Genomic DNA, 15947 nt, shown 5'->3' with positions numbered 1-15947 from the left:
AGCTTTGGCTGTAACAACAACAATGATAGTTTAAAGCTGGCAAATGTGATGTAGCTCTGCTACTGTCTTCAAATGCTCTTCAACCAACCCTATCACATATCTGCAAAACATTTACTCACAATGCAGATTTTTTGTTTTCATTAGAATATCCAGTGAAAGCATGATTAACATTCGGAGGATTACGCATAGGCACCTCAAGGCACCGGTAATATCACTATTGTTGCTAGGAGTCTGAAGTACTCCTGGAGTCATAAGGCAATTACTTAATTGTACATATGTTTTGTTAGGTCACTGAATAACAATTCAGAACTGAAACATTATAGGGCACAGTAGTAACATTTTCATCCAGTGGATAAAGTGGATTTGGAGGCCCTTGTTTTTCAGAGGACCAATGTAATCATCAGGTACAGTCCACCAAGCTCATCACTTTACTTGTTACTCGCCATGGGGGGTTTGGCACTACCAGCCAGGGAATCCTTAATTTAAATCTTAATCTCACCCCAGTTTAATTGAAGTCCTGTACTGAATTGCTTTAGTTTCTCTTTATTCCTTTAAACATGTCCTTTAATGTGTGTTAAATCAAGTCATCACAAATTTACCAACACACTGGTATACATGACTCATGACAACTTGTGACATACATCTCTGGACTGACTGTTATGGAGAGGTGCTAGTTCATCATTTACAGTAAATGCAGTGGTTGTATGGGACACTAGACAAGATGCATCAGGGGGACATGTGAGTGTTTTTGGGAACCTTCACACAAGGTTAGGTCAATCCTTCCCTAACATTGATAGTTGTGTACTTGCAACTGAATCGAAGAATGCGTGGGAAGTAATACCCCAGTCTACATACCCCACTGCCTACCAGCCTGCAACTTCTTGTGTGTAAAAGAACAAAACACTTTGTGGGCTAAAAAATACATTTCAGGGGAAAAACTCATAATTTCTGTTCAAAATAAAGTTTAATTGATCAGCATGTCATCATAATTAATATCTGACTAAACAATATTAGCCACTATGTCATTCAATGCCCATTCACCAAGAAATCAGAACTTTTCCCAGTTCTTGTCATGTTAAACTAGCATGAAAGTTTGGCCCTTGGCCCTCACAATTATTTCAGAAAAGTTTAAAATTCTGATCTAGTATAATTAAAATTCATCTAGTATGCAACAGCTTACGCCATTACAAACAGATTTCCTAAAACAAATGAAAAACGGGTTGTATCACATAGAAAACTGCCATTCAATGTCAACACAGTACAAATATTTTTCTTTTACATATTTTTTACATATTGTAATGTGTATACTTTGTGTATACTACTATTTAGAAGTAATATTTTGTTGTATATTTGTTATATGTCTGCAATGAATATTAACACTAACACAAATAATAGTTTGGGAAAACAAAAAGGGGGTCTTTCTACGGAAGCCGAGAACGGCCATGGAATTTTCTTTTTTTATGCACTGTTATCTCGTGATAATGACTTATTGTCTGGTTATCTCGATATTACAAAGGTTTTTTCTTGTGAAAACAAATTAATTTATTTCGTTATGTCCATATAACAAAGATTGTTTTCTCGTGATAACGAATCAATAAATAATGTGTTCCATTGTATTAAATGAATTAATAAATGTTTAATTACGTTTTGTATTACCTTGCTAAGTTAATGTGGGAGTTGTCGGCCTCCCGTCTGCTAACTGGTAGCCCCTAAACAAACTCAGTCAAGTAAACAAACTAATATGAAGTGTAACTTACCGGTAGGCTACAGCTACAGCCGGCTACAGAAGCCTTTCATGGCAGTTCTTGTAAGTTGAAATCAAGACGAACACATTATTAATGACTTCGTCAAAAATACCATTTTATTTTGTGATATGTAACTCAGGTAATGATTCAAAACCTCTCTAAATATGTATCTCTTTCTCAGTCTTATCTTCTATCCTCTATGCTATGTTCACCAAATCTCATTTAATCTGCTTATCTTTTCTTTTTTCTTTCTGCCTTATTTGTACGCTTCCAATATGGCTCTATGGAGCTCAGTGTCAGTTGGCCAAGCCATCACGGTGGTCCAGGTTGAACTATTGAAACAGCTATTGCATGTATGGTCATTTAGTTTCATACAGATTCATGATCCTAGAGCAGGGCTTCCAAATTAGTTTTCCCCAAAGGCCAAATTATGTCAAGCAAAAGTTTTTTAATGAGGAAATCCTATTAGAAGTAGTAAGTAGTAATAACAACAATATAAACTGCATTCATTTATTTCTTATTATTTGAATCCTTTTAATAATGAATTTAATTTCATATTATTCAATTGTATTAATTATTAGGCTTTTACCCTTTTTGCTTAGTTAGCACTTGCTTAAAGCTAGGGTCTGTAATGTTGTTCAGAAACACATTCTGTTATACTGTGTGAAATGGTCTTGCTATTTTGAGAGTAGTCAAAACCTTATGTTTTCAGAAAAAGGAATGAAAATATTCAGACCTCTGTGGCAGCTGCAGGAGTGAGAAAAAGCTGATCAATCCGTGCTATTTGGGCCGAATAGATTACGGGTCAGATGCACAGATTGGTCAGATGGTCAGATGCCTTCATGTCTTGCCTGCACCCCCCTCTGTCCCTTCCTCCTACGCACATGCACAAGCCATGTTTCAGTGATGCCGGAAATATTCAGCACACTCCTCTGCAGAAATACGTAGTTGCAGGAGAAGATGGTCATTTGGTTACAATGGCAGAGAAAATGCAGCCAGCGTTACGTGTAACAGCTCACCCCACTAAAAAGGCAAGGAAAAGAAAGCCTGAAGCAGAAAAGGCTGCAACAAAAAAGGCTCTGGATAATGAAAGAAGTCTACCCGAGTCAACATCGGTGCAGTGTTTGAGCGGTGGAGACAACTGGGTTTGGGATCCGGATTTGTCCCCACCAGTTGCGGTTTGAGTCCGCCATGGCGCAGTATGGTAGACAGCTGGCCTCACGAGGCCGAGGAGTTCCCTCGATAATCACAAAAGCACTCATGACCTCAGTTATAGGTCTGTGTTATTAAAAACAACAACAGGAAGTGTTCTCGACCGAAGGATCAGCAGAAGAGCTTGTGTTTGTCTATTTTTTTAGATTTGTGTGCTGGTGTCAACACGGAGGGTTATTTTGAAAAGTAACCAGATGTTGTTTGTTATTTCGGCGCTTGACTTCCTGTCTGCACTGTGCTAAATTCAGCTGAATTGCATCTCTTTCTCCCTGCTGAGTCCCACTGCCAGATGCGCATTCAAAATTGTGGGAGCTCTCTTGCTAGCTCTCCAGGATTGTAGACCCTAGCTTTAAAAGCTGTATGGCATACATACAAAAAAGCTACATGGCATACATACAAAAAATGTATACCTCATTGTATTATAAATTTATAATTCAGTTCAATTCAAATTTGCTTTATTGGCATGAATGTTACAAGAACTATGTTGCCAAAGCATCAAGAATCAATTAAACAAAACAAAAAGTACAATTAAAATACAAATAAATGAAATGAAACTTAAAAAATAAAGAGAATAATGTGTGTGGACGGATTAATATGATTATCATTAGGCAATTACAAGTTGTCAAATACAATGAAAAACATATATACACATATAGCTCATATTAAATGATAATGATGATAATAAAGCGACAATATTATACAATAGCAATAATGGTTCTGATTAGCATGCGTGTTACCATAGCATCATGGCAGACTGTTACATATTGTGCAGCTAATTTTATAAATTGTGGATCTTCTCCCAGACATACTTTTAACAGTTCATCACATTTTGTTCCCTGATATGATGGAACTGCTGCAGTTATCTGATGGAGGAAAGCCTCTCTCTCAGTTTGGTACAGGGGGCAGGAGAGGAGAAACTGGGCCTCAGTTTCTATTTCTCCTGAAGAACAGTGTTTACATACTCTTCTATTCTCTGGGCTTCCATTCTTTCGAATGCCGACATTTTTCAACCTGTAGTTGATGGTCGGTGAGTCTGTACATTGTTAATGTGCGTTTCTGTTTGGGGTTTTTTATGCTGACCAGATATTGTGCTGGAGAATATTCTCCATCCAGTAAGTGATAGCATTCTAATTTATTGATCAATTTAATTTCATTCTTCCAATTGTCAATGTAAGTAATTTTGTTGGTTTTGTCTATAGATGCCAGGTGAGTTTTGGAGAGATTTAGGAGGTCTTGGATTTTGAGGTGGCAGGTTTCTCTGGTGTTTCTCAGAGGGTCTGTTACTGAGAAAGGCTCTGCGGTGATAGGAATCAGGATCAGCTTGTGTTAAGTGAATCTGGAACTTAATTGACCTTTTGATCATGTGTAGAGAGAGAGAGGGAAGCATCCCAGCTCTGCCCTACATGCATGGTTTGGGCAGTTTCTGTGGACCTTGAGGATTTCTTTGCAGAATTGAAGGTTAAATTTCTCTGTGGGTGTTGTGTCCTATTAGGTGTGCCTCTGGGTAATTAGAGGACCCTGCAGTTCACTTCCATACATAAGTATAGGTTTTATTACACTGTTAAATAGTTTTAGCCAAGTTGTAATTGGGGGATTGAATTTATATAGTGAGCTTTTGATGCTATAGTAGGCCCTGCGTGCCTTTTCTGTGAGGGAATTTTTTGCTTTGTCAGAGCTGCCGGATGCACTGATGATGATGCCTAGATAATTATATTCCATTGTATGCTTAAGTGTGGTCCCTCTTACCCTGAAAACATGTCTGGATTCCTGTAGGCTGGCCTTTTTTTGGAATACCATGACTCTGGCTTTGTCAAGGTTCATATCTACCGCCCAATTTTGACAGAACTTCTCCAGCAGAGAGAGGTTCTGCTGTAGACCATGTTCTGTTGGGGACAGTAGAACCAGTTCATCTGCTTACATGAAAAATTTGATTTCTTTGCCTTGTAGATCTCATCCTGGGCTTGGGGACTGTTCAAGAAGAGTGGCCAATTTATTGATATAAATGTTGAACAGAGTAGGAGACAGGTTGCACCCCTGACGCACTCCTTTTCCTTGTTTGAAGAATTATGTTCTTTTGTTTCTGATTTTTTACCTTTTTTTTATTTGATTAGCTCATATATTTTACCCCCAGTTCCATTTTATAGAAGTTGTGAAAATAACCCATTGTGCCAAATTGTGCCAAAAGCCTTTTTTAGATCTACAAAACATGCAAACATCTTTCCTATGTGTTTTTTGTGAACATGCTCTTGGATGAGTGTATGGAGAGTGTAGATGTGGTCAGATGTTTGATGACTGGGTAAAAAGCCAATTTGGCTTCTAGACAGAATATGATGATCAGTGAGATATGCAATTAATCTGGAGTTAAGGATGCTACAGAAGAGTTTACTCAGGTTGCAGATGCTCCTGTAATTGCTGGGGTTGTACTTGTCTCCACTTTTAAATATAGGAGAAATGAGACCTTTATTCCAAACACTGGGGTAACACCCAGCAGCCAACACCAGGTTGAAGTGTTTTTGCATGGCAAGCTGGAGTTTTAAATTACTGTGTTTCAGCATCTCTGAGTTAATGCTGTCTATACTGCAAGCTTTTCCATTTTTAAGGGTTTTGAGTTTGTGTTGTATTTCTTTAATGGTGATGTGGTAGTAAAGGGCACACTGGGTGCCCTTCACTGTCATTTCTAGTTCTTTCAGTCTATTGTTAAAATTTCGTGGGGATTCAGACCGTGACACTCTGGATTTTTATAGAGGTCATCAAAGTAATTTTTCCAGATTCTGCTATTTTGAATCGGGTTGGTCTCTGTACATGGGTTTCTGTTGATGTTTTTGCCATAATTTCCAAAAGGTGTTTTCATGTATAGCTTTTTCAATTTTGTTGAGTTCTCCCTCCATATAATGCATTTTTTTCACATGAAGGAGTCTTTTGTAATCTTTCAGAGCTTGGACATATTCAAGCCGTCCCATTAGGTCACTTGGGTTCCTGTGTTTTCTCTTTGACAGTTTTCTCAGGTTTTGTCTGGATACAGCAGATTCTTTATCAAACCATCACTTTTTTTGTTTCATGCTGGATTTTTTAGTTTGTGAGATTTTTAATTCAGATTCTTTTGCCAATTGAATGAATATTGTGTTTAAGTGATGTGTGGCCAGATTTATGTATTCCCTTTCAGGCTGATACTGGGTGATGAGAATAGTATCCAGCATGTTGTGAATTTGAGCAGAGTCTAGTGCAGCAGTATAGGCAGCAGTGCTCTCTTCTATCCATTTGTATCTCCTCGGTAGAGGAGCCTTGGCTCAGGGTTTGGATTCACAGTGGTTGACAATGACTTTTTCAGAAATAGGTTTATTTGGTTATGGTCTGAAAAGGGCTGTTGCAGAGATACAGTGAATGCATTTATATATTGTGGTTCAGTGTCAGCAATGGCATAACCTACAACACTACTACCTAACACAGAGCATTGTGTGAGTCTGCCCAGAGAGTCTGCTCTGATTCTGCCATTAACAATGTACAGACCCAAGTCAGTTTTGTTAACCATGCTATCATAACTTTGTCTTTGTGTGTTTATGCAAGTCTGGTACAAAGGAGGATGTTTATTTCCTTCATAGTTAATGAAGTCTGGCTCTCTACCAATTCTGGCATTAAGATCGCCACATATTAAGATTGACCCTTTGGTAGAAGGAAATTTCCCTCTGGAGTTCCTAAAACACCTCCTCTGCATAATAAGGGGAGTTTGAGGGTGTAATATATATTGCACATAAATGGTTTCCTACCCTGAGTCTCGTGGTATAGAGACTGTTGGCTCTCCTGGTGCAGGGACTGCTGGACATATATATATACAGTATATATATATATATATATATATATATATATATATATATATATATATATATAGATATATATATGTGTGTGTGTGTGTGTGTGTGTGTGTGTGTGTGTGTGTGTGTGTGTGTGTGTATCTGCCTTGACTTGCATATTAACTTAAGTGACATCCCATTCTTAATCCAAAGAGTTTAATATGATGTCTGTCCATCCTTAGCAGCTATAACAGCTTCAGCTGGGAAGGCTTTCCTTAAGGTTTAGGAGCATGTTTATGGGAATTTTTGACCATTCTTCCAGAAGCGCATTTGTGAGGTCACACACTGATGTTGCAGGCTAGTCAAGTTCATCCTCACCAAATTCTCGCATCCATGTCTTTATGGACCTTGCTTTGTGCACTGGTGCACAGTCATGTTGGAACAGGAAAGGGCCATCCCCAAACTGTTCCCTAAAAGTTGGGAGCATGGAATTGTCCAACATCTTTTGGTATGCTGAAACAGTTCCTTTCCTTTCACTCTTTCCTCTCACTGGAACTAAGGGGACTTCAGATTGCCAAATGGAAAAATGCAAGTCGTCACTCCAGAGAACACCTCTCCACTGCTCTAGAGTCCACTGGCAGTGAGCTTTACACCACTGCATCCAATGCTTTGCATTGCACTTGCGGATGTATGGCTTGGATACAGCTGCTTGACCATGACTCATTCCATGAAGCACTCCAATTGATATTAAAGTTAGGATATACTCAGAGTCCTTTATGTGTGACAGAAATGGTATTTTAAATGTAATTTAAAGTAATGCATTTAAATGTTCATAAGAATTATTTCATTTTAGTAAAATGAAAGATGCTGCAATTACCTCACAATTTAACTTAAGCATTTCTTAAAGAGCACTTGATACTTAAAGTTATTCCAAAATAACACATTTAATATTTGCTTAGTATAGTACAATTAAAACGAGATAAATAAATTGAAAAGAAATACAACTTGGGTATATTTCTTTTTCACCTTGGGTAGGCTATTATAATATCTTGCTTGTTAGCATTGTCAGTGTTGGCAAGCTGAGGTTAGCATTTAGCTGAAAAAACCACTGTGCCTGTAAATAGCCCCACAAAGCTGCTCTAGCTCTCTGCTATTTTGTTGCCTTTGCACTGTGTGCATTGAATTAACATCTGAGAACAATGCCTGTTTCTCTTCAAATCACTTACTAAACAGAGGTGCAGTAACAAAGAATGATGAACATTTGAAACATGTTAATGAATCACTCTCCCAAAAATAAATGTTTGATGTAGTTAAAGCAGGAACACTGTAGTTTGCGCTTAACAAGGCTATATGTGTGATTCCTACAGTTTCTGTAGTTTCTTTGCAGTGTGTAAAGCTTATAAAGGCAACAGGACAGATATGGCACTACATTTGCATTGTTTGGTTTTAGAAGACCCACACCACAGCCATCATGCAGCTGCCCACTGCCTGTAATAAAGAGACCATACTCATGCTAAATGGGTTCTTCCCTTTCCTTGGATAGGTTGTAGAGCTTTTTTGGTATTGTAAAATATCCACAAAATTGCAAAGGCCAAAATCCACGTGAAAGGGGTCCTGCTGAAAATAATGCTACTGACCTGACTCAAAAGCTCTGGTGCTCACCAGTGGGACCAGATGTTTACTGTGTGTCAGCTGTGTGAAGTGCAGACACTGTAGGTAAGAGGTTAGTCTGTCCTACATCCACGTAAGTGTTGGTGCTTTCTTCATTTATCCACATGCACCTGTGTGCAGCGCCTCTCCTTATCAGTCAGTCCAGAGATGTATGTCACAGGTTGCCATGAGTCACCTGTTTGTTTATCTATAGGAACAGCACCATTATGCTGATGCATCTGCTGCCACCTTTCCCTCTGCTGTGTTCAAAGGCTAACATTAGCAGTCGTTGCTCTTACTCTGCCATCTTAAGCAACTCCAAACTGGACTGGAAAAATGAAGTGTCAAGAGGCCACACTTTTACGTTTCCTATGTCTGACATGTAAAGCTCGGAATTTAATTATGATAAAATATACACTATTTTTCTGCACTTTGTTTATAGTTTTCACAGTTTTAGAAGAACAATAATACTTACAAACGTACAGGAAAAAACAATGCACCATTTTTGATCTTAGAAGTAGGTTGTGTTACGCCCCAGTCTAGGGGTGCAGGAGCAAAACATACAGTAAATACAAGTCGCAGAGAGTGGAATTTGGTGCAAAACAAGTGACGATTTATGTACAATATACACTGAGCTTTATTAATTGCAGATTAAACTTGGCTTCATGGTTAACCCAAGGGCAAAACAACAAACAAATCAAAAGGCTCCAAAAAAATAAATAAATAAATAAATAAATAAATAAAAACACAGAAAAGGGAAGAAACAAAAAGATATTTGCTAAACCTATCTCCCTAAATTAAACAATTAAACAAACAGGAGAAAACTTCGTTAGAGAAAATGGCAGCTCACCTTTAGGCTTCATTCCATATATAAACAAGTGAGCATTAACAATATGTACTGAGTGACTTGTAGGCCTGTAGGTTTAGCCACAGGCAAATCCAGGCTACTCTACCAAATCACACACAGAAAATCAGGTCAACTATATATAACAACAACCAAACTAGTAAAAGTCAACAACTGTCAGGGGCCAGGAGAGTTAGGGCACCGCTGTCAGCAGTAATTCTCAAACCCCCGGATGGGTCAACCTGCTGTATTGTCGTCAGGGACAGGCAGTCAATCCCTGCAGGAGCTGGCACTTGACAATTTGACAGATATCTTTGGAGAAGGAAACAGAGTTTTGTGAACAAAATATACAAAATAATACACAAATGTCTAATCAAATACGATCAGTTTGACTCTCCTAAATTCCCTCTGTTTAAACAGCTGTTCAAACTTTTAAATGAATTATTTTTGTGACTAACATCAGAAATAACTAATGAATGGGCTAATTAGCCTATTAACAAAATGATCAAAGGGCCGGAATTAGGTTGTTAAAGGGTTGCATTGGGCCCACAGGCCACCATTTGAATCGATCTGGTCTACACTGTATTTGATATTATGTGTTACTGAGTTCAGCAAGTTCTGGATACCCTCTGTAGTGGAAGTGGAGAAACATGAAGCAGTGGGGATTACTGGAAAGATAAGTTAAAACAGAAACAGTGATGACCAACAGCTAACACCAATGGCCTAAGCCTTTCAATCATCACAACCATGGTCTCACATGTTTACACTGTTTAGACAAAGGTATTTCACTTTATCTGGGAATGATGGATAGACGATAAAAATGACACGCATAAATTCAAATCATTTTGAAATCAGGAAAAAAATAAAACTCAGTCCTCTATCAGGACCGCAAGAGCATTATCAACAGTTTTTACGATTTTAAAGATGAAACTCTAAAGCTTTGACCTGCGTAAGGTTCAGGACAAGCCTAAGGGCATTAAGAGCCCATTTTTTTTTCTGTTCTTGTTTCCTGTTTTATTTTGAAATTTTACCCTCATGTGTCTTGTCTTCCTTTTTGGTTCCTCTGGTGTGTTTTTCCTTACCGTTGTTTTTCCATTCCTTTTTTCACCTGTCTGTTTCCCTCCACTCTCAACCTGTTCCTCATCTTCTCATTAGTTTGGTCGATATTTATTCTTTGTTCTCCCTCTTGTTCTTGTCAGTTCATTTCATATTACTCCGTCAATTTGTTCCATGTTACTCCCCCTTCATTCCATTTTCTTCAATCTGGTTCTGTGTTCGTCAATGTTAGCCTTATCGCTAGTCCGTAATCCTCCGTGCACCTTATTTTGCCACCCTGCATTCTGCACCAGTTGCCCCTTTCACACAGAGATGCCACATTATTGCCGCAGCGGCAGCTCGCCAATTCTCCACCACTGGTCATTCACACAGAGCGAAGCATCTCTACCTTAAAAATGGCCTGCTGCGTAATTCACACAGAAAGCCGGCGCTTATAAAGAGGTGTGATGGTACACGTCATGATGATGACATCTGTGTGTTTTCATTGTGTTTCCCCGGTGTCCCCCTGTCAGTCTAAACCTACGGACATTTTATAATCATATTGATGCTGTTATAATGTGTAGGGATCGAGATCCTGACCCACCAAACATCCTGGAAAGTGACAAAGTAATGCTTGTCATTCTAAATGACATAATTACATAATTGCCATCAGTAGACTGGATGCTGTCTGACTCTCTTACTCGTGGGGACTGAGGCTGTTTCTGGGGGAAAGTTCACTGAAGTCTTGGTCTAAAGGACTGACCATCGCGGTGATTTTTTTCAACACAAACATTAATAAGACGTAACAGGTCATACTTTGTATCAAATTAGACAAAAACAATATACTAATAAGACGTAACAAGCCGTGCTTTGTATCAAATTAGACAACTAGAAATAATGTAATCTTAACTAGACAGTAAACAAGAAAAGTATATACAGCCTACTCAAATTAAGCTGAAATCAGAAACCACATATAAAGTCTTATTACTTAAATCATAGGTTTCTTTATGATTTGGTGGCCTGCTCCTGCCGGTGTTAAATAATGTACGCTGAAGTCAGAAGATCTCCGTACAATCAACATACATACAAAATGGACTACAGATGCAAAATCCCTCAAACGAATTTGTGGTCAGTTATGTTATGATTATTGACAGGCGTCGGACAGTGGCGCTGTCGGAGGGCACAAAGACCTTTTAGTTGCATGTCATGTTGTAGTGTATGGTATGGAGAAAAAAAATCTATAAATGTCATGTAAATAGGATGATGTTTGTCTGAATTCCTGTGTCCAGTAGGTGGCGCTATCAATATGACACAGTATTGATGCATAGAGGTATACAGGGTGACATCATATATATGTATGATGAATTTGGTGTACATGGGAAATTGTATGTTGAAGTTAAAAGGACTTCATGCTTTATGGCAAAACATGAAAATGGATCGCACCATGACACCACCATATTTGACATAGGAGAAAGCTTTTGATACTTTTGATGTTCAAGGTCTGAGGATGATACTGAGTGAATTGGAAGTCTGTGGTGTTCAATCTGTAGGAGGAGCTCGTTAAAGTATGAGGCATGGAAATTGATCAAAATGGGGGTGAAAGGTGAACTTTGAATCAAAATAGCTGACTTCCTGTTGGAGTGAGAGTTTGGTAACCCGATGTTTATTGCGCGTCTGGTTATGATACATATGCATACCAAATGTCAGTCATGTATGTGCATGTGAGAGGCAGGGCTTGGATTTTTAATATTCAAGGGGGCGCTATAGAGTCCCCTTATACAATCCTCGTCAGCTATTGTCAGGAGGGCATTGGCCATAATTGTACCAAGTTTCACGTTAATCCGAACTAACAATGTGGTGAAATAAAATCCTTCAATTTAAACTGCGCTACCGAGTGGTAATCGGCCAAGATTTTGTACAGAACCTCTGGAGCTCATGGGGAAGTAGCAATCTGTGTTTCATGTCATTCGGACACAACAATGTGGAGACAAGCAAGACTTCCTGTTTTGAGCAAATCGTACAGAAAGTTATTATTTAATAACTTGAATATTGTTTGAATTAGTAAAACTATTTTGATAACTTTTTGCCAGGAGAGCAGGAGAGTTTTCGGCAGGTGTGAGCTAAATTCCAAGTTTGGGGAGATTTGGTCTATGTTCAGGCAGTGAAAAATGCGATCATTTGGGACAAAAAATTTGTGACAACAAAAACAATAGGGACCTCGCAGGTCAAGACCTGCTCAGGCCCCAATAATAATAGCTGTGTGGCATGTCTCCTCTTGCAGTTAGCAGGTGGTAGCAGTAGTGAGTCAGTGAACAAGTTAATGGAGACAATGACACGCAACTCCCAAGTCAGCGAAAAGAATCTCGAGTTTCGAACGATTCGCAAATGAATCACACATCACTAATCCATGGGGCATATGTCTAAAAATAGACACTTGTGCCACTTATGCTAGTCTTAGATGAACGGGGCATATGATCAAATGTGGTGCCTTTAGTTTTCAGCCAAACATCAAGCAAATTTTTGAAAGGCTATGCAAACAAAAACAATCTCTATCTTTAACACAACTATTCAACCAAATAATTTGTTAATTACATCAACTTACCATGTTTAAATATGATGTTACTGCCATAGCCATGGGAGGAGCCGGGTTCAAAAAAGCAATATTTATTATTTCTGCAAGATAGCTGTGTTTGAGGTAATCCAGGCCACTGCTGATTGGTCAGATGCCGTGATATCACTATCTGTCAGATAGTCTGACTGGCTCAGAGAAAACCACATGACTCTACAATTCCAAATGGAGGCAGGGGGAGGGCATTTTGAATGTGTATGAAAGTGACTACATATGGTTACTTACCTTAATAAAAGTTGGACAAAACACAGAGTTCAGAGGAAAATACATTCATTTGGTTTAATTTATTAAAATTGGTGATTAAGGCAGCTGTTGTGTTTACAGATCTTGATATGGATGTTAATACTGCGCACTGTCAGTGTCACCATGCTCCCCCACCAGTAGGTGTCTTTGTACTGTGTAGAGTAGAAAAGACTGCAGAATGATGTACAGAGAAGAAGAGTGTAACAGGTAGACAGGTAATGTTAGAGCTGAGCGAGTGCAGATGAAACCATGTAGCTATGCAATCAGCTAGTAGTTGTTTTGATTAAATAAAGTCCTCAACAGTTCGTCCTCCTGTGCTTCATCACCAAAACAGAAGATACTCCTGAATTCAGGTGTGTAAAGATTACAGGTTGTCGTCATCCATCACCACAACAAATACCGTCTGAGCCACCGCTGTAGCATCGGCCAGCACAGGTAAGCAGTTCTGTGAACGTCACTGAGTAGTTCAGTTATTTGATTGACATCTGTTTGTGGCATCCTGGGCATTTTGTTAGTTCAGATTATTCACAGAAATCATATTTTGTTAGTTCTGGAGAGTAACTTGGTCCCCCCACCATCATTTTTCTTAATTCAATTTAAAATGCGTTGTGTTACAACAAAACACAGGAGAAGATCACCTGCTGTCAGTATAGGCTTTTCAAGGCAATCTGCAATATTTGTAAACAAGGAAGTAAGCTCAGTTACAAAGCATAGGACAGTAGAGCTGGATTTCATCTTTCGATGTTGGTCAGTTCGGCAGGAAGAATCATTTGTGTCGTTCGTTCGTTCAGCCGCGTTTCCCGCACAGCGTTGTTTAGTGGTGAATCATGTAATGCACAGTTCTCAGCTCCTCGTTCTCAAACGATTCTGCTAAGGGTCAACATAACACTGTAGTTAAAGGCAAATACATAGCTGTAACTTCATGATTATGTGTAGGCCTACTTTTAGACAACACAAGAGTTAACAGCTAAAGCCTGCAAGCCAAGAACAAGTGACTGACAAAGGAAACTCCAGAGGAGGATGCCAGGAGAGGAATCAGTGAATGAACAAGATTGATGAGCTACAAACAAAATTAAATGTTTGGGTTTTTTTGTTTATTTTCATGGAAATGGTTACTATGCTTTCCTGTTTCTCATTGGCTAAAATTTGAGGACAGTGTCGTAAACTCAGCATACGATTGGCTGGCTCTCAGTCCTCCTCACCACTCTGATAACTAAACAGTGAACAACACAGCGACTAGTCCGTGAGCAGTGGTTAAATTGGCTTTTGTAAGGAGGGGGAGCCCTTCTTCACTCTGCAGCCATTATCTCTCAATATATATATATATATATATATATATATATATATATATATATATTTTTGTTTGGTTTTTTTTTTGTTTGTTTGTTTGTTTTTGTTTGTTTTTTTGTTTTTGTTTTTGTTTTTTACCTTTTTACCACCATCAGCGTAATACATATTTTATCAACTTATGGCCTTCTTGATTATATCTCACATTCACATATTGATAACTTATTAAGCCTACATTTCACAATCAATCTACACTGTAATTTGTGTATGTATTATGTATTCACAATATACATAATCAATTCACATATTAGCAACATTTATTTCCATCTCATCAATACACATCAATTATTTGCATTGTATTTGCATTGTCACCTCACCATCAATTCATATAGTATTTACATCTCATATATACATCTGCATGTCAAAACATCAAACCACATAACAGCAGACAATTTAATTTATAACTTTCCAAATTAGATTCAGTTCAAGTTTCTGCCCCTCCTGTCTCTTACTACATCCTATATGGTCTGCCGACCTCCGGGTCATAACCCACTTCTTTACATGTTTTTCTGGGTTCCACATTTCTAATGGTGGACCCACTAGGTTTACAAACATCAAGCAGGACAGATTGTGAATTGTGAAAGCTGATTCCGAACAGGTGAAATTATAGTGTTCATGAGGGAAAATCCTCTTTCACATTCTGCTGTGCTTAGTTCACCCACCTGCTGTGCGTCAGCAGCACCGTGTGCGTGCGTGTGTGTGCATGCATGCACTTGCGCGGTATGCGAGAAGATGCCGGTAGCAGTGAAAACATAGACACAGCTTTCTGAAAACAGCGCTGAGTGAACAGGCTGTTGTATTGATGGGGATCGAAATGAATGATTTTAGTCATATAATGGTAGTTACACCCATGATTGCAATGAAATACTGAAGCAGAGGGAGCTCAGCTCCTGCTGGCTGTACTGACGAGGTGAGGAGGCGGAGCTGAGATCCGGAGGGCTCCAGCCCAATTTAATCTGTGTCTGTGAGAATGAATGAATAACGAGAGAGAGGTGAAACGTGGAATCAGGTCAGATCAGTTCATTCACATTAAAGAGCCGTTCCTTTGAACTGATTTGTTCTCGACTGACACATCACTATAGGACAGTCAAGATAGCAGCATGGAGAGTCTGTACTCACACAAGATTGTCTTTTGTTGTATTTGCAAGTGAGATAAGTGCACAAGCACCCTGTTCACTTAAGTTTGTTGTGGTGCCATGTTTATATATTTACAGCATTATGAATGTCAAGAAATAAGTCCGCTAACAATTGCTAGCCTTAGCTGCTAACATTGGTATGTCGAGTGCACTAGTTTAAGACTGAGAACCTCCTGTGAGAATGAACAATGCTTAATGGCGTCGTGCCGTAATGTTAGTGACCTCACCATACTGTTTTATTGTTCTCATGCATATAAATGTTGAGTTTTGGAGTTTGTTGACATGAAGCCGCAGATTGATGCCACAGATTTAAGCAGT

This window comes from Acanthopagrus latus, chromosome 4, assembly GCF_904848185.1.
Source record: "Acanthopagrus latus isolate v.2019 chromosome 4, fAcaLat1.1, whole genome shotgun sequence".
Classification (NCBI taxonomy): domain Eukaryota; kingdom Metazoa; phylum Chordata; class Actinopteri; order Spariformes; family Sparidae; genus Acanthopagrus; species Acanthopagrus latus.
The sequence above is the reverse complement of the archived record's forward strand: the minus strand, read 5'-3'. Positions refer to the sequence as shown.